We start from the raw sequence: 19,186 nt of genomic DNA, 5'->3' as shown, positions 1-19,186 counted from the left end.
TCTGTGAACAGGATTCTCCTCATCTACACAAGGAGGAGGCGAGGTTTTATCTGTGGATCATCAGCGTTGGCTCTCTGATGGCTCCCTAGAAACATCCTGGGCACTGGTTAAAAACACAGCCTCCCAGGTCTCCGTTGCAGATCTGCTGAGCCAGAGTATTTGGGAATCTGGGTTTCTAGTGGGCTCCCCAGCTTCTGGAATGTGCCTAAGCTGGGGACTGCAGGTCTGTGTGGTTTCTGTGGCTCCTTTTAGCTACAGGATTCTCAGACATCTCTGCCTCCTGGGAGCGAAGTGGCTCTGTGGGGATAATCTGGACCTGCCCGCATGATGGGAGGTGTGGACCTAGGCCTGCAGCTGCACACATGGAGGGACGTGTTGCTTCTGTAGAGGTATCAGAGGCCAGAGACAGCACTGGGGCACCAGATGATGCCGAGTCAGCGGCTGGTATGTTCCCGGGCTGGGAGGCTCAGTAGGAAAGGAAGGCTGAGGGGCGGGAGGGCACTCAGGCCTGCTATCTGCCATCAGCCCTGTGGTGATGGAGTTCCCCATGCCCAACTGTGTGGCAGAGCTGTGGGGAATGCCCAGGAGGGACTTTCTGTATTCCTGAGGAAATACCAGCTATACAGCCAGATCCCCATTGTACGTAGGAAGGAGTATACAGGGTAAGGAGAGGAAGTGGTGTTTACTGAGCACCTGCTATATGCCAACACTGGGTCTTACACGTGTGGGGCCCCGAGAATCCAAGAGCTACGGGGACCCTCCCTGGGCTAAGTAGGGAAAGAGCAGGCAAGGGAAGCAAAGCCAAGGTAAGTGTGAGGGAGACTAGGTCTATGGATTCCCACAAACTGTCCTGGGAACTAGCTGGAAGGGTATATGAGACCATGTATCAAGGTGTCTGGACTCTGTTGCTTTTAACCATTCATAGGTCCTCAGGCAAGACACAGAGGGTCTCTGGATTTGAGTTAGAAATAAGAAGATCTATCCTGCTAACTCATGGGATGAAATCGAACATAGTGGGTCTGTAGAAAGTTAGGATCACTGCTGAAGTCTCAGGCCTTAGCACATACAGCCCCCTCTCTCACTCCACACACCTCCCTCACGAAAGTTAGTCTGGACACCCAGGCACATGGAAACCCCTCTTCCATGAGCCAAGATGGGCTAGCCAGGTGCTCCTGGGCTCCTGGAGCTTGGAATACTGTGACCTTCCTGGGAACGAGCAGAGGAATGGTATCTACCAAACAGCTCCCAGCATCTCTTGCAAACTTCTGAACTTGACACACAAAGCAGTCTCCTGGGCCTCTAATCCACTATGCTGGCATTCTTACAAGACGAGAAACAGACACACACAGGAAGAAGGACACGTGACAACAGAGGCTAGGTTTCAGGTGATGCATCTAGAAACCAAGGAATGCCAAGAGTTGCTGGCAACACCAGAAGCTAAAAGAAAGGTTTGGAACAGCTTCTCCCCCTAGAGAACAGCCCTACCAACATCTTGAGTTTGGGCTCCTGGCTTCCAGAATTCTGAACGAATACATTTCTATTGCTTTAAGCCACCAGGTTGAAGTACTTTGCTACACAGCTACTGCCTGTGATGCTCCCAGCTTCGCCTTCCCACAGAAGTGACATGGCGAGGCACGGACACGGGGTCAGCTTCCACCCTACTGGCCTCCTGACGGACCACCCACAGCCAAGTCACCCCCCAGAGTACTTAGATGTGCTCTGTTTCTTCAGTAGTGCCTCTAGTGACATGTCCAGCCACTCAGGGGGCATCCCATTGGGTTGGGAGTTCACTGGGATGATAGGGATCCGAGCACAGAGGTGGAGGGCCCCCAGGTTAGACGCCCCTTTCAGGGAGAGCAACGCTGGACTCTGACCCAACTCCATTCTTCTTCTACTGACCCACCAACTAGCTACTAGTGGGGACACTTAAACATCAGTGGAGTGTCTTCCAGGGACTGCACACTGTGGGGCACCTAAAGCCAGGGAAGACAAGAACTTCACCCTCAGGAAGGTGGCAGTCTAGGTTGGTAGGACTAATATCTGGGAAAAAAATCAATCACCAGGTGTGTGATGCAGAAGGCAAATGCCACAGCTGGCCTCATCTGCCAGGGAGGCTTTCTGGAGGAGGTGGCCAGTGAGTGCCCTGAGCATTGGGGAAAGGGTAGAATGGAAGGGGGTGGGGCAGGGAAGGTTGGGGGCGTGGAATCCAAGGTCAGGAGACAAGCCAGTCAAGCACAAGGCATCTGACCATCAGGCTAAAGCAGAGTTCTGCAGGGGACAATGGCACAGAGGCTGGAAAGGCTGGAATGGCCCCATCAGGGAGGGTTTCACCTGTCAGGGAAAGGAACCTGGGCTGTGTTCTGTAGGCAGTGTTGAACCAATAATGCCTAAGTGAATCTTATGAAAGCACTTTTCAAGTAGAATTGAAACAGATTTTCAATTTCCAAGCAAGCCATATAAGATAGCTTTTCCTTTGAAAGTGTTTTCTCAACTTGAAAGCTCTGAAGTCATGGGGCTGAATGTTTGATCTGATAAGGGCTCACTAATACCATATAAACATTCCAAAGCTGACATCATTTGGCTTTTAAAAATTGGCCTCACAAAATGCTAGCCATTCCAGGCCTAGCCAAGACCACACCTCCACCGGTAGCCCTCCTTGATTGTGAGGCTCAGCAGTGAGCCCCCTCTCTCTTCTGTGAATTCTTTTGTCTTAATCAGCTGTGTGGTGCTTCCTGGGCTCTTGTCAAGATTTCACAGATCAGTAAAATAGCAAGACCAAAAAGATGTTAGGGACAGACTTGAGTTGCCAACTTTTCATTCTGCCAAGTAGAAATATTAAAAATAACAATGGCCATTTATTCCCTCTTTTGTTTTATAAAAGGAAGGAGAAACAAGCCCAGAATGAAGAGCAGTTGGCCACCCCCCCCAGCACCCCCCCTTAACACATCCACTCACGTAGCCCTCTGCTTATTTTTCTCCTCTAACTGCAGGCCTGTAAATCTTCATTGTGGACTGGCACAGGCCTGCACACTGGCATTTGGGAAACTTCAGTCCTTCCCATTCTCGAGCTCATGGCGTACTTCCCATGTCCTTCCTACTAAGAAGTTCTTTTACTCAAATCCTCTAGGATTTGGCGCCAGCTGATCAATCTGTGGAAGCTGGCAAAAATGGCCATGATATTTTGTCGCCCTTCCCATCAAGAATCATATTCTTAACTGTAGTGAACAAACTGAGAGATGTTGGAGGGAGATGGGTGTGGGAATGGGGTCCCTGGATGATGGGCATCAAGGAGGGCATGGGATGGAATGGGCACTGGGTGTTATATGCAACTGATGAATCACTGAACTCTACTTCTGGCATTAATAATACACTACATGTTAATCACATTGAATTAAAAAAATGAATCATAGTCTTCCTATCTCTTGAATCTGTGTTGACTTTATCACCTGCTCTTACCAATAAGAAGGACGATGCAGAAAGCACAGAGATATCCCAGCCATCTCAGCCAAGGCCAGGATGAACAGGCCAGCTCTAGTGACCCAGCAGCTGGCCACAGACACTTGAGCAAACCCTGCTGGGTCTGGAAGAACTGCTCAACTGGGTCTAATCCAAATCATGAACCTGCAAAAATGTGAGCTACATAAATAGGGTTTGTTTAAGGTCATGAAGCAGTGGGATAGTTTGTTACACGGCACAAGCTTGCTGACACATCACCTCTCCCACAACAATCTGCATGGGCCTTCTCTATCCTCTGTTGCTTTTAATATAATTTGAGCTTTTCTGTTTCTAAGAATTTGCCTATGCTTTTCCCCCAGGCCTGAAATATCTGCCCACTTTCTCCTCTGATTTTCCCACTGACTCAGGTCAATGGCGTGTTCTTTTAATAGCTGTCAGAAAGGTGGCACTCACTGTCTGTGCGTCTCCCTTGGCCTTTAATCACTTAGTCACCATCCTGCAGCATGTCTTGCACACTGTAATCAATTATTTCTGATAATGTTGACTTCACGTGGGTTTGTTACATCTTGCCTTCTCTAGTAAGTTGCCAGTCCTTCATGGAGGACTCAGCTTTTAACCCAATATCTTGCATAGAACAGGCATACTTTTTGCTCATTGACTGATGAGATTTGGAAATTGGATGAAAATAACTGTGTCACATCAGTTCTCACCAAAGTACCTTCCACCCAGCTCTGAGCTCTATCCTGGATCCTCATGCTTTTCCATGGAATCTGAGCTCATTTTTCAGTCCCACCACAAATGCTTTCTAGAACGTAGGGAATGGTTACCTGTCCTCCTATACTAACACCATGAAAGTCAGAGAGGCACACCCAAACCAAGGCAAGTAACTCCTCTTTATTACTTGGCCTTCTGAGTCTTTCTGGAACCCTCTGGAAACTTTCCTTCTCATTCTTGTGACCTTTCATTTGTCCCAGGCTTGGGCGTTGGATAATCTGGGCTTCCTGTGCCTTTCAGCCTTCACTAAGGTCTTTAAAGTGAACTACAAAGCTTTGCAGGAGAAAAACAGATAAAAAGCTTAGCATTGCAAATGAGGAGAGCATTAAGCCCAGGCTCGAAATGAGGTAAGTGCATTCAAAAAAGCAAGAGCTGGGAAGACTGGCTGCTAAAGGTTAAATGGTGAAGGTAAAGGCCAAGGTTTCTTGCTCTCCTAGTTTAATCTTCTGGATTGGTTTTCTCAAATGGCTCATAACCAGGTTGGCAACAGGCTGTCCCACCTCCCTCACTTCACCTCCTGCCTTGCTCTGAGTTCCTGCCCCATGTTCCCATGCAGTCCCCTCATCTGAGTCCTTCTCTGTCTTACAATCTTGATCATTTTCTTTTCTTTTCTTCTTTCCCTCCTTCCTTCCTTCCTTCCTTCCTTCCTTTCTTTTTCAACATATAATGTATTATTTGTCCCAGGGATACAGGTCTGTGAATCATCAGTCTTAACACAATTTACAGCACTCACTGTAGCACATACCCTCCCCAGTGTCCATCACCCAGCCACCCTTTCCCTACCACCCCCACCCCCAGCACCAGCAACCCTCAGATCATTTATTTCCTTCCTCCCTTCCTTCCTTCCTTTCTCCCTCCCTCCCTTCCTTCCTTTCTTCTTTTACTTTCTTTTTGAGAGAGAGAATTCCCAGGGCCAGTGAGGTTGGGGAGGGGGAGGGGCAGCAGGAGAGGGAGAGAATCTTAAGCAGGCTTCTTGCTGGGCAACCCAGGGCTGATCTCACACCCTGGGATCATGACCTGAGCCAAAATCAAGAGTCAGGTGCTTAACCAACTGAGCCATCCTGGCACCCCTGATCATTTTCTTTTTTCTTTTCTCTTTTCTCTTCTCTTCTTTTCTTTTCTTTCTTTCTTTCTCTCTCTCTTTCTTTTTTTAAAGATTTTACTTATTTATTTGACAGGCAGAGATCACAAGTAGGCAGAGAGGCAGGCAGAGAGAGGAAAGGAAGCAGGCTCCCCACTAAACAGAGAGCCTGATGCAGGGCTCGATCCCAGGACCCTGGGATCATGACCTGAGCCAAAGGCAGAGGCTTTAACCCACTGAGCCACTCAGGTGCCCTGATTATTTTATTTTCTAATAGCTTAGATAAAATATTTCATGTCAGAAACTTAAAGAGACTCTAAGGGGACAAAGGAAAATAAAAACGAGCACTATCCTACTTCTTAAGGTAACCATTGTCATCATTTGGGTAAGTGTGATCAATTAATTTCCTCAGTGTGTGTATTTTTGTTTTCCAAAACTGTCATCACATTGTTCATATTATTTTATGACCTCTTTTATTTTTACTTAACAAAAGGTTTTATTTTTTAAATTTTTTAAAAAGAGTTTATTTATTTGACAGAGAGAGAGCACAAGTTGGGGGTGGGAGAGGGCGATGAGTATCTTTACAGCATGCTTGTAGCATGGATAGGTGTACTACAATTTATTTAGTCATTCTCTGTAGAATGCTTAAATTTGGTGCTGTAGGCTTTGACTCATTCTGTAATGATTTGAGGCCTGTCCCTCTTTGGGGAGGTTGGGGGCCAGAGGCTTGGTTCAGCCCCTTACTGTACACCCCTCTTCCTCTGGGACTCTCCCCTTGATGCTCCTCCTTCCCTCCCATGGAGCAGATTACTCAGCTGCCCCTTGCTGTTGCCATACTCTGTCCCTGGAATACTCAAAGTCCTTCTTTCCATCTTGCTCACTTTCCTTGTTGAAGTATCAGGAAGACCCCTTCTATTCAGAGATGTCTCTTTCTCCTTTTGTGGATGAACAGAAGAGCCTGCTACGAAGAGGGGAGCCAGTCTTTCCACTCATGAGAATACACACTTCCCCTGGAAATGCGGCTCTGGCTTCCAAGTGGGCCGGGGTCTTTGTCTCCACTCAGCACAATGGAGGAACTCACACCCACCTCTGTGTGAGCACACTCTATGCCTGAGCTTTCTGTGAAGTGTCACATTCCTCTCCATCTCCCTGTCCCTAAGACGCCATTCAGTTGACCTATTTTTATCCAAGATGCCGAACATCCAAGAAAGAAGAGATTCTGCCTCATGCTGGGTGAAAATGGCCCCATCCTTCCGTCTCCTGCCCTTAAGAACAGGCTGTTAGCTCCCCTTTGCTCTTCCTCTTCTCTGGCTTCCTGACCCTCCTTCATTTTTTCTCTCCCCTCTGCCTCTCAATTTTTTTTTCTTATTCCCACCTATTTCCTCTCTTCTCTTCTTTATCCCTCTCCAATTTTCCCTTCTCCACCTGAGGGATGGGCAGCTGTGCATATTCAGCATTCAATGAGTCCCACACGAGTTTAGCTAATTGAGGTATTTCTCACAAATTGCTTGAAATTTGCAGAGGCCCACTGAAAATGGAAAAACACAGAACCACGAAAATCAGCCTGTGATACTGATGATGCCATTAACGAAACACCAGACCCTGCTAGGTATGGATGGAGAAAAAATTTCCTGGCCAGTATGGAACCACATAATGAGCATGAGCTATTAAAGAAACACTGACAGCTTATACAGACTTGCCTGGGAGGCGAGTGAGAGAGAGCAGGCGTGGCTCACTCCCCTGGCCACTGTGAAGCCACAAGGACAGCAATGACCTAAATAACAGCCTTCACTCTGCTGTTCACATCCTTTGCTGGAATGATCTGAGATTGAAGAAGATGGGGCTTTGACTCCCAGCTAGAATTCTTTCAGTGCTACATGGGAAAAATGTCTTCTTAGGCCTGGCTTCATTTTTCCTTACTATTAGGCTTGCTGCTTCTGACTTGTGGTTATAAACCCCAACGTAGAGAGCGGGCAATGAATTCCAGGGTGAAATATAAACCCTGGGGTCACAGTACCTGAGAAGAATCCTAGTTAAGCCATTTATTAGCTGGTTACCACACACCACTAATGCTATTAGTATTACTACTGTTACCACCACCTCAAACATCTACCACCTTCCTTCAACTAACTTTATAATGTGTGTTCTAAATCCCAAGTGTGTTTCACAAATGATTTCCTTTAATCCTCACAACATCATGATACAAATATAGTAGCCCTCCCTTAAAGATGGGGAAATGGAGATACTGTAAGATGAAGTCAAGTTGGCCAAACCATACAGATTGTAAATGCTACAACAAGTGTTCAGACCCAGGCAGTCTGAGCCCAGAGTGCCGTTACTTAGCCTTTCTTAGCTTTAATGTTTCCACTTATGTAATGGAGATGATGAAAGTAAAGCCTGTATCATGGGATTGTGGTTACATACATGAAGGTGTTCCATAAACTGTGGAGTAAACTACAGAGGTACTAGTTGGCATTGGTCCCAAAATAAAGCTTTCCTTTGGGGAGAGAAACTTCTTATAAAATGATTGTAGGATCACATCATTTCAGGGTAGGAAGGGAGTTCCAATGTCATCTAGGAGAATTTCCCAATTGATGCAAGATTAGATAGATTCATGAAATTGGAAGAGAACTTGCAAGGAACCTGGTTCAACATTAGCTAGAAGTGATCCACCCAAGATGGCGCAGGGAATTGTGAGCAGAGTTGAGTGTAAACTCAGACCTCCTGGCATTTGGCTCATGCTGATTCCATTGCCCCAGGGAGTGCTGCCCCTTCCCTTACTGCTCCTTTGGGAGATACTGCCGAGTGAGCACCATGGCTTTACTTGCTGAGCCACAACAGGACCTCAGAATCCTTCTCAACAACAGTGCTCCATCAGTGTTGACTTACAAGTTGACAATTCCATGCTCTCTGAACAATCTACAGGGTGACCATATAATTTATCTTTCAAACAAGGGCACATTTGAGAGGGAAAGGGGGCATTATTAATAATTACGTGGTGATACAGGACTAAACAGGGATTATCTCAGGTGAACTAGAAACTATGGTTACCTTAATTACACTTCAGTGAATCTCCCAGAACATCCAAAATAGGGTAAATCTGCTAGGAAACTGACTTGAAAGAAGGCCTGTTGGGAACATCTTCCTACAGGATGGTGCGGGATGTGAAGGGGAAGAGAAGATGTTCTTTTGTTAAGACAGGATGAAGGCCTACCTTAGGTTCCTATTCGTGTCTGCAGAAGCAACGCCAACAAAATGGGGTTATTTTCCACTCTCCTGTTATTTTCCCTCTATTCCACTGGCCTGGAAAATCTCATTACTTTCCCAGCTGAAAGCACTGGGTGCCTGTGAATGCTCCCCTCCTTCCTTCTTTTCTCTTTCTCCTCTTTATACTGAATAATCGTTTCTATGGTAGTTTAATTAGCCAATTATGAATGTGTTTGGGTATCTTACAGAGGAAGAATCACTTTGTTTACTTGCTGGTAATTAAATGGGCTACATTTGATTTCTGTTTTGGGAGATTTATGGGCATTTTCTTTTTCTAGATGGTAAAATTGAAAAATTGAAGTCTAATTATTGATGGATTTCTCCAAGTAGAGAAACGTAGAATAGTATTTCATTCATTGCCAAGTTCCCTGTGTCTTAGTATGGCCTTAATAATGGATAGAGAATTATACTACTATTATAGACCATTAAAGACCAGTAAGGAGAGAGGAAAGGAAGATAGCAACATCCTTGGAGAGAAAAGCACATTTTGCAGCAAGAAGGGATCCAACTGTTGAACTGCTTTAGTTGCGCTCTGTTGACTTTTCCTTCTCAAATCTTGACAGTACCTCTCAGATAACCTTTTTTTCTCTGGTTAGCCCCATCTTTCCCTTCAAAAAAGAACTACGGTATTCAGTAGTTAACAATATTTCATATTGCTTCAAGGGTGGAAGATTTTAACCAGGCGTGGTGTCTTAATTTGCTCTATCACATTGACCAAATGAGTTTTCTTTCCTCTTGCCCCTTTCATTTTCTCATTTTTGAGGCAAAGTTTCCAGAAGTTATCATACCATTGAGTTATCTGAGCAAATTATGCTATAAAAATGGTTGCAAAGCCAGTTAACACAGAAAACATACAGCGTGTTTTATAAATACTTATAAGTTCCCTGTTAAGTGTTGTAGTAAGCATTAAGTTTTCTGACCCTTTGAGTAAGGGGTATGAGAAAAATAATCTGATAATTTTATTTAAAGGCAAATAAAATTGACTTCTTGGGACTTTAGTTCAGCTTATTCACCAGATCCAGTTAACTTTTTGGCTATTACACCATTTATTTTATTTTAATTTTTTACTAAGGTTTAAAAAACTTATCTATTTTGGAGAGGGGAGGAGGGGCAGAGGGAGATAAAGACACAGAAAATCTCAATCAGACTCCATGCTAAGCATGGAACCTGACACAAGTCTTCATCCCATGGCCCTGAGATCATGACCTGAGCTGTAACTGAGTCAGACGCTTAACCGACTGAGACACCCAGGTGTCCCACTACTACATCATTTTAAATTTACTTCACAGATCTGGCTGAAATAAGAGTAAGATTCCTCCAATTAAATAAGAGAAGGAACTAGGGTTTTAGTACACCCAATAGCACATACCTGCCCCCAAATTTGCACAAAGAGCTTCAAGTATGAAATGTCATTTAATCCTCACAACAACTGTCAAGAAATGGGTGAATTTCCTCCATAAGGAAACTGGGCTCCGGGAGTCTAGCGATTTGGGGAGCCAGGACTTGAGAGTCTGGCTCTACCTCTTACCTACACCTTGTCTCTGTCCAGCACTTCGGGCAAAGGTGCAGCGTTGAACAGATTGTGTCTAACTCCTGTTTCCTTGTTTCAAAGTTCATAAGGATGTTCCAGAAACCTTGCTTAAAGACATACTGAAAAATCACATTCACTCATTTATGGGACACACTTAAAGGGACTTAGGTCATTTGGTCCCCAGAGTACAAATCTCCTCTCACTTTGGCCCAACCCACACCTGCTTCAGGACAGAGACAATTAAGTGTGTCTCTAGGGAGAAGCCAGCCCAGGACGTGCAGCTCAGTGACAAGCAGCCTCTCCTTTGGCAGGACACCAGCTCTGTCGACTGAAGGTAGCCCCATCCACCTTGTGACCCCTCCCACGACCTCAGCCATCTCCATGGGGGAGAGACTGGCGGTGTCTCCCTGACCCAATCTCTCACAGGAATTAGTAGAGGTAGCTGGGAGGAAAGCGACTGCACAGGGTGGAGGGTAGAGAAGCAGGGGAGAGGAGAAAAAGGAAATATAGTTTGTGGGAGTGGTTCCATGTCCCTTTGGGCTCTGTAGCTCTTAATCCTCTCGCACTGACTCTTCCTCTGCTGCCCGTCCCCCCAACATGGTCATATACACACACCATTTTGCCTGATGCTGTCGTCCATGTCCAGCTGAGTTATCTGGGCTAGGGCCAAAATGCCATCACGAAGAAAAGCCTGGCAGGGCCCCAAACAAGGCTTAATATATTCTGTGTAGACCAGGCTCAAGCATGTGGGAAACAGAGATGGTGGCGGAGGTCCCAGTACCCGCTGTGACACACTCGGAAGCCAGCTTCACCTCAGCACCAGCTGCCCTCTCTGCGATTTGGTTGAAGTTTGATTTCAGAGTCAAAATCTCTTAAGGGGAGAGGCAATGTATACCTCCGAGAACTCTATTCTCTTCCCTCATGTTGCTACTGCTATTAATGGAGGTCTCACCTCATGTCCTGGAGAACGGGTTTATGCCCCTCTCTAGGGGGACCACTCTCTAGACACCCACATCAGAACACATGGACCATCAAGTCTGACTTTATTTATGGGGTCAGAAGATGTGACACCTGGACTGCACTGTAAAACTCTCAGCTCTGGGGCTCCCGTTATGCCCTACCAAATCTGGTTGGGTGTGATAAGCAGTTCATGGTAAATCTGGGACGCTCAAAAGGAAAAACCCAGGACTGAGTTGAGAGGACTCAGTTTGGGGGAAGGCATTTGGCCTCTCTGGGCCTCAGTTTTCTCATCTGTAAAATGAACGCCCCTTCCCTTCACCTCTGCCCAGGCTATGAAAAAGCACATGAAGAGTCGTGTGTGTGTTTATATGCATGTTTCAATAGGAGTCCATAGCTCTCAAGAGACCACTGGGCTCTGGGACTCCAGGAGGTGGTCTGAGGTCCCTCCCTAGTTCACCTGGGCTCGGCGTGGCTGGCGTCAGGCTGCAGACACCCACTTCTAGCAGCTTTCCAGCCAGCCGCCCAGGGGTGTTAGCAACTCCGTGCAGGCAAAGGTCAGCCTCTGGGCCCGCGTGCTCTTCAAAGCTCCATTTATTCACTGGAGGAGCGACACTGGCTCCCCATTCCTGTCTTTAAGGCGGATAACTGGGACATCCCACAGAAGCCTTTACTTCTCTTCCCACCCTCCTCCTCCTCTCCTTTGCCTCCCGTTCTCTAGTCCTGCCTCCCCAACACTGCTCTGGCCTCCCTGGGCAGAAACATATGCTGTGGGCAGAGTTCGGTTTCATGGCTCTCCACCTGCCTCCCTTCAGGCCCACTCCTTTGTCAATTTCTCTCTATTCTTAAAACCCGCTCCCAGGAAGGATCCGGTGTTAGTCATGTGTATGTTATTATAACAAAAAATCCTGAAGGCCTCAGTCCTTGGTGTGTCTGCACGTTTTTGTGTCCATATCTGTCCAAAATGTGGAAGACTCTGACCGAGGGTAAAAGAAGGTCAGGTCCCTGGCCGTGGGGGGGGTGGGGTGGTGGAGCACTTTGGGACCTTATCAGGGGTCCAACACCACAGGCCACAACACAGGCCAAACCCCAAGGGTTTGGGGGACCCCAGAGTCAGGAAAGGAATAGCCCCTTCAGTCTACAATACGGTAATAATTCCTTAAGTAACCTCAATTTCCTCCGGTGTGTGTAAGCCCCACGAGGGCAAGAAGTGTTCCTGGTTTGGCTCACCACGGGTTCCCTGCGCGCATGTCTGTGCCATGTATGGGGGCTCGCAGTTGGTACTTTCTGCATATGTGGCTTGAAGGTAGTCTGCCAGGAACACCATCCTTGCCATTCTGGTACCAACCTGTCACTGTCTGGCGAGGCATGGCGGGGAGCAGGGGAGGGGGGAGGATGGGAACAGTGAAAAATCTCCTGCCCCAAGAACCTTCCAGCCAGTTTCCTGATTTCTTAGCATTCCCATCACTCACTTCTCAAGGGCCTTTTCAAGGAGATGTGATTTTTAACTGAATTAGAATGTTCTGCTACCTGGGAGGGATGATACATTAGCACGGATTAGTGTCTCTGATTAACAGCATCATTACCTCTCCTGTCTCATCTGCCTGGACCCCCCCTTGCATCCAAGTCACACGTCACCAGAAGACAGAGGAGGACACAGATCGGGGCTCTTCGCTCCAAAAGGCTCAATGGGGGACTATCAGCACTCACTTTTTGAGTGAGTGCTGATAGTCTTAAAAAAAAAAAAAAAGCTGGGCCCCACCCCCAGAAAGGAATGGGGACTGGAGAGGAGTGCAAGGCACACGTGTCCACACGTAGCTCAGAGAACTATCAGCCAGAGCTCAGACCCACAAGCCAGCCACAGGGGCCTGAGCCCGGCCATTGAGGGGCCCCGAAGTTTGGGTAAAGGTTGCCCTGTTTTCAAGCTGCTCACCTCGGGAGACCTCTACACAGGACCAGCCTATACAACATTCATCACAGTGCTGAGTACATGGAGGCCCAGCTCGAGGAAGGCTCCGGGTCCAGGAAAAGGTCTCCACTGGAATGGCACGAGCTGAGTCCTCAGACCAACATCACATGCCTGAGGCCTGAAGCTTAGTGTTTTATAGAAATGATTGTATACCATCCAGAGGTGATTATCAGCACGCATGTGCCCTGTGCGTCTGGAATGAGAGTTTCCAAAACAGGGAGATGGAGTCACTGATGTCAAAGGAGCATCCTTCATGGGAAGCCCAGCAGTGTGGGGAGTGTGAAGAATGCTGGATTTGGAACAAGGAGACCAGAGTTTGAGCCTGGCTCCTGCTCTTAATGGCTATGTGACCTCTGGTCCATCCCTTAGTCTCTCTTATCCTCAGGATCCTCATTTGTGAAATCGATGCTGGTCATACCCTTTTCTGTGGCGGTGATGAAGATGAAGATGAATGAAATCACGCATGTTGGCCTCACTCCAGCTGTCGGTGCCGAGTAGAAATGGCCCGGCCAAGTTCTCGGTCCTCATAGACAGTGCCCTGGTGCTATGAGAGGAGTCCCGACGGCCGGCAGCCAGACTCCTGCCTTGTCCTTGCTACTGGTCCCTGAGACCCCAGGCTCTGGAGGGGGACAGCCTGCTTCTGAATCAGGTGCTGTCACCTACTAGGGTTTTGACCTTGGCCAAGTTACATTAACACCATGCCTCAGTTTCCTCATCTGTACAATGGAGATAACAGTAGCTACCCCCAAGGGGCTGTTATGGGGATTCAGTGTGTTAACATTTGTAAATATTCCATCTCTCCTTCCTTATTCCCTAGTTTTCTCTCCCTCCTTCCTTTCCAGCGGAGCTTCTCCAATGTGCCCCATACTGTTTCAGGCCCTGGGAACTTAGCAATGCACAAGGAAAGGTCCCTGCTCCCACAGAACTTGCATTCCGGTGTAGAGAAGACACTGAATGAGTGACAAATAAGACATTTTTAATAGTACTAATGCTTTAATAGTACTAAGTACTAAAGTACTATTAGTACTTTAATAGTACTAAGCTGTTATGAGGAAATTCATGGAGGCATGAGGGAAGGCCTCTATGAGAAGGAGGCAATGAGCTAGGGCCCGAAGGGCAAAGAGGAGCAGACTCTGCATATATGGGGGTGTCCTGCCTCCTCAGAATCCTGAATTCAAGCTAGTCTGGGACGTGGTGCCCCTCTGGAAGGACCGAGAGGGAAAGCAGAGAGACAGAAGCAAGACGAGGTGCTGCTTGTGGACAGTGAGATCACGATCTGTGAGTATCACAGAAGACACCAGGTCCCAGCTTGGGGAGTGGGATGCAGAGGAAGGTGGTCAAGGAAGTAGGGAGGAGAGGAAAGTGGGCAAAGAGAGAAGCAGAGAAGAAAAGTGTTACTATCTGGGGAGAGGGGGAGAGGAGAGCAACAGAAGACACAGCAGTGACGGAGAATGGCCAATCACACCTGCCAAACCACAGTCAGAGCGTAGGTGCTCAGCTGTTAGCACACGGGGCAGAACCAGGGGCTCTGAGCTCAGAGGGCCCGGCTCAGCCCCCTGACAGCCGCCCTCCCGTGACCACAGGGTTGATCAGATCAGAGGCGCTCGGGTTCCAGAGTCTGTCCCAGGTTTTTGTTTCTTCTTGTGGTGATCTTGTTGTCCTTCCTGCTGCTATTATTGGTTTTTATTTCCACTCTCTGTGGGGCTTGCAAAAAATAGTGTAAAGCATTTCTACTTGGAAGAAAAGTGAACATTTCCTTTTCAGGATAGCAATTCAGGAGAGCAGCTCCCAGGACAGCAGGGGGACTGGCCGGGCCCCACAAGGGCCTGAGTAGTCAGGGTCACAGCCAGAGTTGAATCCAGAAATGTGGGTCGAAGAGGTTGATGGGGCTCTCAGAGCATCAGCGGGCATGTGGGCGGGGACGCCCACCAGGGAAGAAAGAGGATGAAAGGCAAAAGATGAATAAAAATTGTTAGAGGAGAAAACTGAAAAATAAAAAGGAGGCTAAGATAGCAGAATAGTCAGGAAAACACATGAGAGCTCAAAGGTAAGCTGCAACACCTATGGGAGTCCGTTTACCACCTGGATGGACGCCCAGGGTGAAGGTTCCTGCAGCCACGCTCACGGAGCCCCAGGGGAGTCTGCCCAGCAGAAAGGGATGTGAGCACGCGTGGAACGGGAGCCCACAGTACACACAGGTGTCACATCAAATGTGCCCCGCAGAAGAGCCTAGGGGGATGAATCTGGCACGTCTTGGTCGCACACCACCTCCAGGAACCCAGAGACCCTCTAACTGGATGGAGAAGAGCACTGTTTTGGCTCCTCTGGGAAGAGTTGGCCATTTGCATACCATCTGTGGAGGAAGAAAGCCAGTGACCTGGGGCCTCTGCCCGACAGAAACCACGATCCCCTGCAGACATCTGAACGCCTTCTGGCTAGACGGTATACTTCCAGTCACCCTCAGTGAGAGGCAAGGGTGCAAGCAGCCTCTGCTCTGGGGTGAGTACCTTCCTCGTGTCCCTTCCTTCCCCTGCAGCTCTCTCTGACCCTGGGCTCCCAATGGCAGGGTCTATGGGAATGGACTCCATGCGTCCGGCCAGGGTCACACGATGGCTGGTCCAGGCAGATGACTGGGCAAGTTCTGATCATTTCCACAGACATTTATTATAAGTTTATCATGTTCCAGGCACTATGCAGGCACCGGGGATCCATGGATGAAGAAGCAGTGGGCCCGGCCTGGAGACACCTAAGCCAGGAGAAGGCTCCAGACAGGGAGAGAGGCCATTTCAGTACAAGGCATGTGCTCAGGACACCTTTCCCCAACCCTATCAAGACACAAAGGGCATTTTAGCCTCATTCTAGACTCGGGCTCTGTGTCTGTCCCTCACTGCATACCACAGAACACTTTCGGGTTTCTTTATCTCAGAACAACCATTAGCATCCCAAAGGATACAGGCTTTCCTGGCCTATGAGGCCAGTGGGTTAGGAACCCTGGTCTAGTATCGGGATGTGAGCTGAGCATGGCCAATATTCACACCTCCCTAGAGGAAAATCTGTATGGCTCTTCGCCTCCCTTCCGTCATCCATACTCAGTCAGAATTTGGTCACTCATAAGAAGCTGGTATCTCTCCCAGAGCTTCCATATGGCTTTGATCACCTCAGTAAAACTCCCATCCCCAAGTGCTGAATCATGAAGAAACCCGAGGGTCATGTTGTCCCTTGAAAAGAAATGCTGAAAAGGTTGGAATGGGAGAGGTGAGGAGAACGAGATGAGAGAGCCAACTCGAGGGACAGCCATGTGCAGACACAGTAAGTCAGTGAGTTCCCATCCCAGTAAGCCTGGTGTCATCTCCGTCTTACAGAGAAGGAAGTGGAGGCTTAGAGAAGTTTGGCAACTTGGCCACCGTCTCACGACAGATGACGGATGCAGGCCTTGAGCTTGGGCCTGGCTTCCTCTGAGCCCCATTATCCTTGCACACACCATGGCACATCTCCCTCACGGGAGGCACTGAGCCAAGTCAGGAGGCACACGGCTGGGGGGTGATTTCAACATGCGTAGGACAGTCTCAGCTTTTGAGGAGATTATGATCCACCAGGAGAGGAGGTCATATATTCAGATAACGACAGAACAAGGTAGAATGCGGGAACACCGAGGAAGGGGAAGGGGAGCTCATCTCCAGCTCAGGGAGGGGAGGCTGTATCGAGGGGGGTGGTGTGTGGCAACAGAGGCAGATGGCAACAGGGGCCCTTTAGGTGAACAGAACATGATGGACAGAGTCACAGAGGTGGGAAAGCGCATGGTGGTCTCAAGACCCAAGTGGCTGCGCTGTCGCCAGAAGCTGCCACACAAGGCCAAACGGCAGTTCCGTAGGGTGCAGGAAGGGGTGGCGAGACGGTGGGCTTTAGGATGGCATAGAGGAACATTTTATCAGAGCTGTGTTGACACATGTCTGGTCCAATAAATTAACATTTCCATCTCAGCCGACTTCATTTGGCAGGAGCAATAAATTCAGATGGAATTTAAGTGACGAAGGGGAAGGGTGCAGGAGGGCACGGGGTTGGAAGGCGGGTGGGAGAGGCATTCACCGCGCATCAAGTGGCTGACGTTGCTTCAGCCAGTCACTCGCTCACCAAAAAAAGCCCTGGGTGGGCCCCGGAGATGACTGATCTAATGAACATCTCTTTCTGCCAGCCTCTTAGCTTACATTTTAAATTTCGCCTACAGTTTAATTTGTTAGATTTGGACAAAACAGCATGCTTTCGAAGCCTTTCCTCGGTGGTGCCTCCCCTTATTTACGCTACGATACTGTCATTAGAACAGGTAGGCTGGTGGGCCTCCAGCAGATGGGAGGGTCGTGGTACAGACGCTGTCCTCCCACAGCCTCCCTTCTGATGGCAACAATCTGAAAATACATTAAATCCATCTTATAGACATCTGTTACATACCTACTTATTGACATATTGATCAAGATATTTATTTATCCTCTGGTTCAAGAAAAAGAGAGATGATTTATTGAGCACTTACTCCAGACTAGAGATGACAGAATGATTTCCTTCCACGCAGCTCAGGGCTCTTTGTTCCGAGCCATGAGGCAGAATGACCACAACAAGAGCCTCCTGGGCCTGGGTGTTTCCAGCCAGTGTGCCGTTGCCTTGTCCTTGGTCTTTACGTCTTTCCCCTGCAGCGACCCTGTTCAAGCACCTGTTCAAGGTGTGCTGAACATCACCCCTTGTTTCCAACATGTCCAAACATACAAAGTACCTCATTGTGAGATTTGCTGCCTGACGAGAGTTTCTCCGAGGGAAACTTCGAAGAGGTTCCAGCGCCAAGTGGAAAAGCCCTGTCAAGAGTGTTTATTGTCTAAGGGACCAGCTGGTTGAGCACACATCACATTCCCCAGGTGCTTCTGTCTTAACCCCTCTGTGGCTGCTCTTCTAGGACATTTTCTCAGACTCAATGACCAAGAACCAGGCTCACAGAACCTGGTCACCCCAATCTGTGCCCTGGTGTCTGTGGGGCCCTGGGGCACACTCGAGGGGAAGAATGCCACTGAGGCACGCAAGGACAAATGCCAGTGGAGTCAGTGTCTGTCTCCAGGATGCCAGGCTCTCATGGGGAGCTGTATTAAGAGTAACTAGCACCTTCTCCTTCTTCTGGTCTAGACGACTGAGACTGACCTGGTGGGATCACCAGTGTTCCCTGGACTGGGTTAGATTGGGATGAGTGGTAAGGGTGCTGGGAAGTTAATGGGTTGTGGCTGCTCTGGCTGGTCAGATGTCCTCTGTCTGCCTGGAGCTTACCCTACCTGTGAAGACTGCCCAGCTGCTGAGCTGGCCATGGGGAGACTGGTATTAGATTTGGACAGCCTGAGCTCCGACCACCTCCTGAGACAAAGACCCCAGTCTGATGGGGGTGGGGGATCACTCTCCAATCCCCTGCAGCTGATGGCCAGAGAAGATGGTGAGCCTTTCCACTGGGCATCCCTACCACACTCTCACATTTCCTGGTATCTCTCCTTGTTGTGTGACCTTGGGGAAGGTACTTAACCTCTCTGAGCCTCAGTTTCTGAACTCAGAAAGTGAATAGTGGGAATAATCATCACAAAAAGATAATGACCATGTTTGCATTTCATAGTTGTATATGGTTTAGGTGAGATGTGTGTTGAACTAACGTCCATCCCAGTATGAGTACACAGGTGGCACTGTCTGTTGATCTGTTGAGTGGTAAGCGAGCACATCACTCTGTTATGTATTTATCACTCCTTGAATGTATAAAAAAAAAAATGAGGCTACTAAGAGCTCATTGATGGCAGGTACTGTTACTCCAAGTGAGGAAAAGACCTCCCAGGGGGTTGGTAACTTGCCTGAGGACCCTCAGAAGCTTAGCACCAGAGAGGCCATGAGAACCCAGGTTCTCTGACTCCTGGCTCAGCCCACAATTTACAGACAATTTTCAGAAGTCAGTCTGGGCTGTCTCCTATGGCGGGTGTTTGCTTGGGGTCACGGCTAACTGCTGAGGTTGACAAGGGTGGGGGTCCAAACACCCCAAACACCCAAACACCTCTTGGGGACTTAGTCGGAGGCCGACTCCTGGACAGGCACATTGGACGTGTCAATACTTGCCTGAAGGCTGAACTAAGCTTGTAAGGGT

General features: G+C 48.3%; 1 protein-coding gene and 1 long non-coding RNA gene across 39 annotated transcripts in view; one reads left to right on the top strand and one right to left on the bottom strand.

The window, feature by feature from the left end:
- Nucleotides 1-19,186, bottom strand: part of CACNA1C (calcium voltage-gated channel subunit alpha1 C) — a 732,665-nt gene that overhangs the window by 263,974 nt on the left and 449,505 nt on the right. The window lies entirely within an intron of this gene.
- On the top strand, nt 14,197-16,272 carry LOC116594503. Its single transcript, XR_004287259.1, has 3 exons — nt 14,197-14,313; nt 15,310-15,534; nt 15,722-16,272. It is a non-coding gene; the product is annotated as an uncharacterized LOC116594503 (long non-coding RNA).

Source organism: Mustela erminea, chromosome 6 (genome assembly GCF_009829155.1).
Source record: "Mustela erminea isolate mMusErm1 chromosome 6, mMusErm1.Pri, whole genome shotgun sequence".
NCBI classification, from domain to species: Eukaryota; Metazoa; Chordata; class Mammalia; order Carnivora; family Mustelidae; genus Mustela; species Mustela erminea.
The sequence above is the reverse complement of the archived record's forward strand: the minus strand, read 5'-3'. Positions and strand labels throughout refer to the sequence as shown.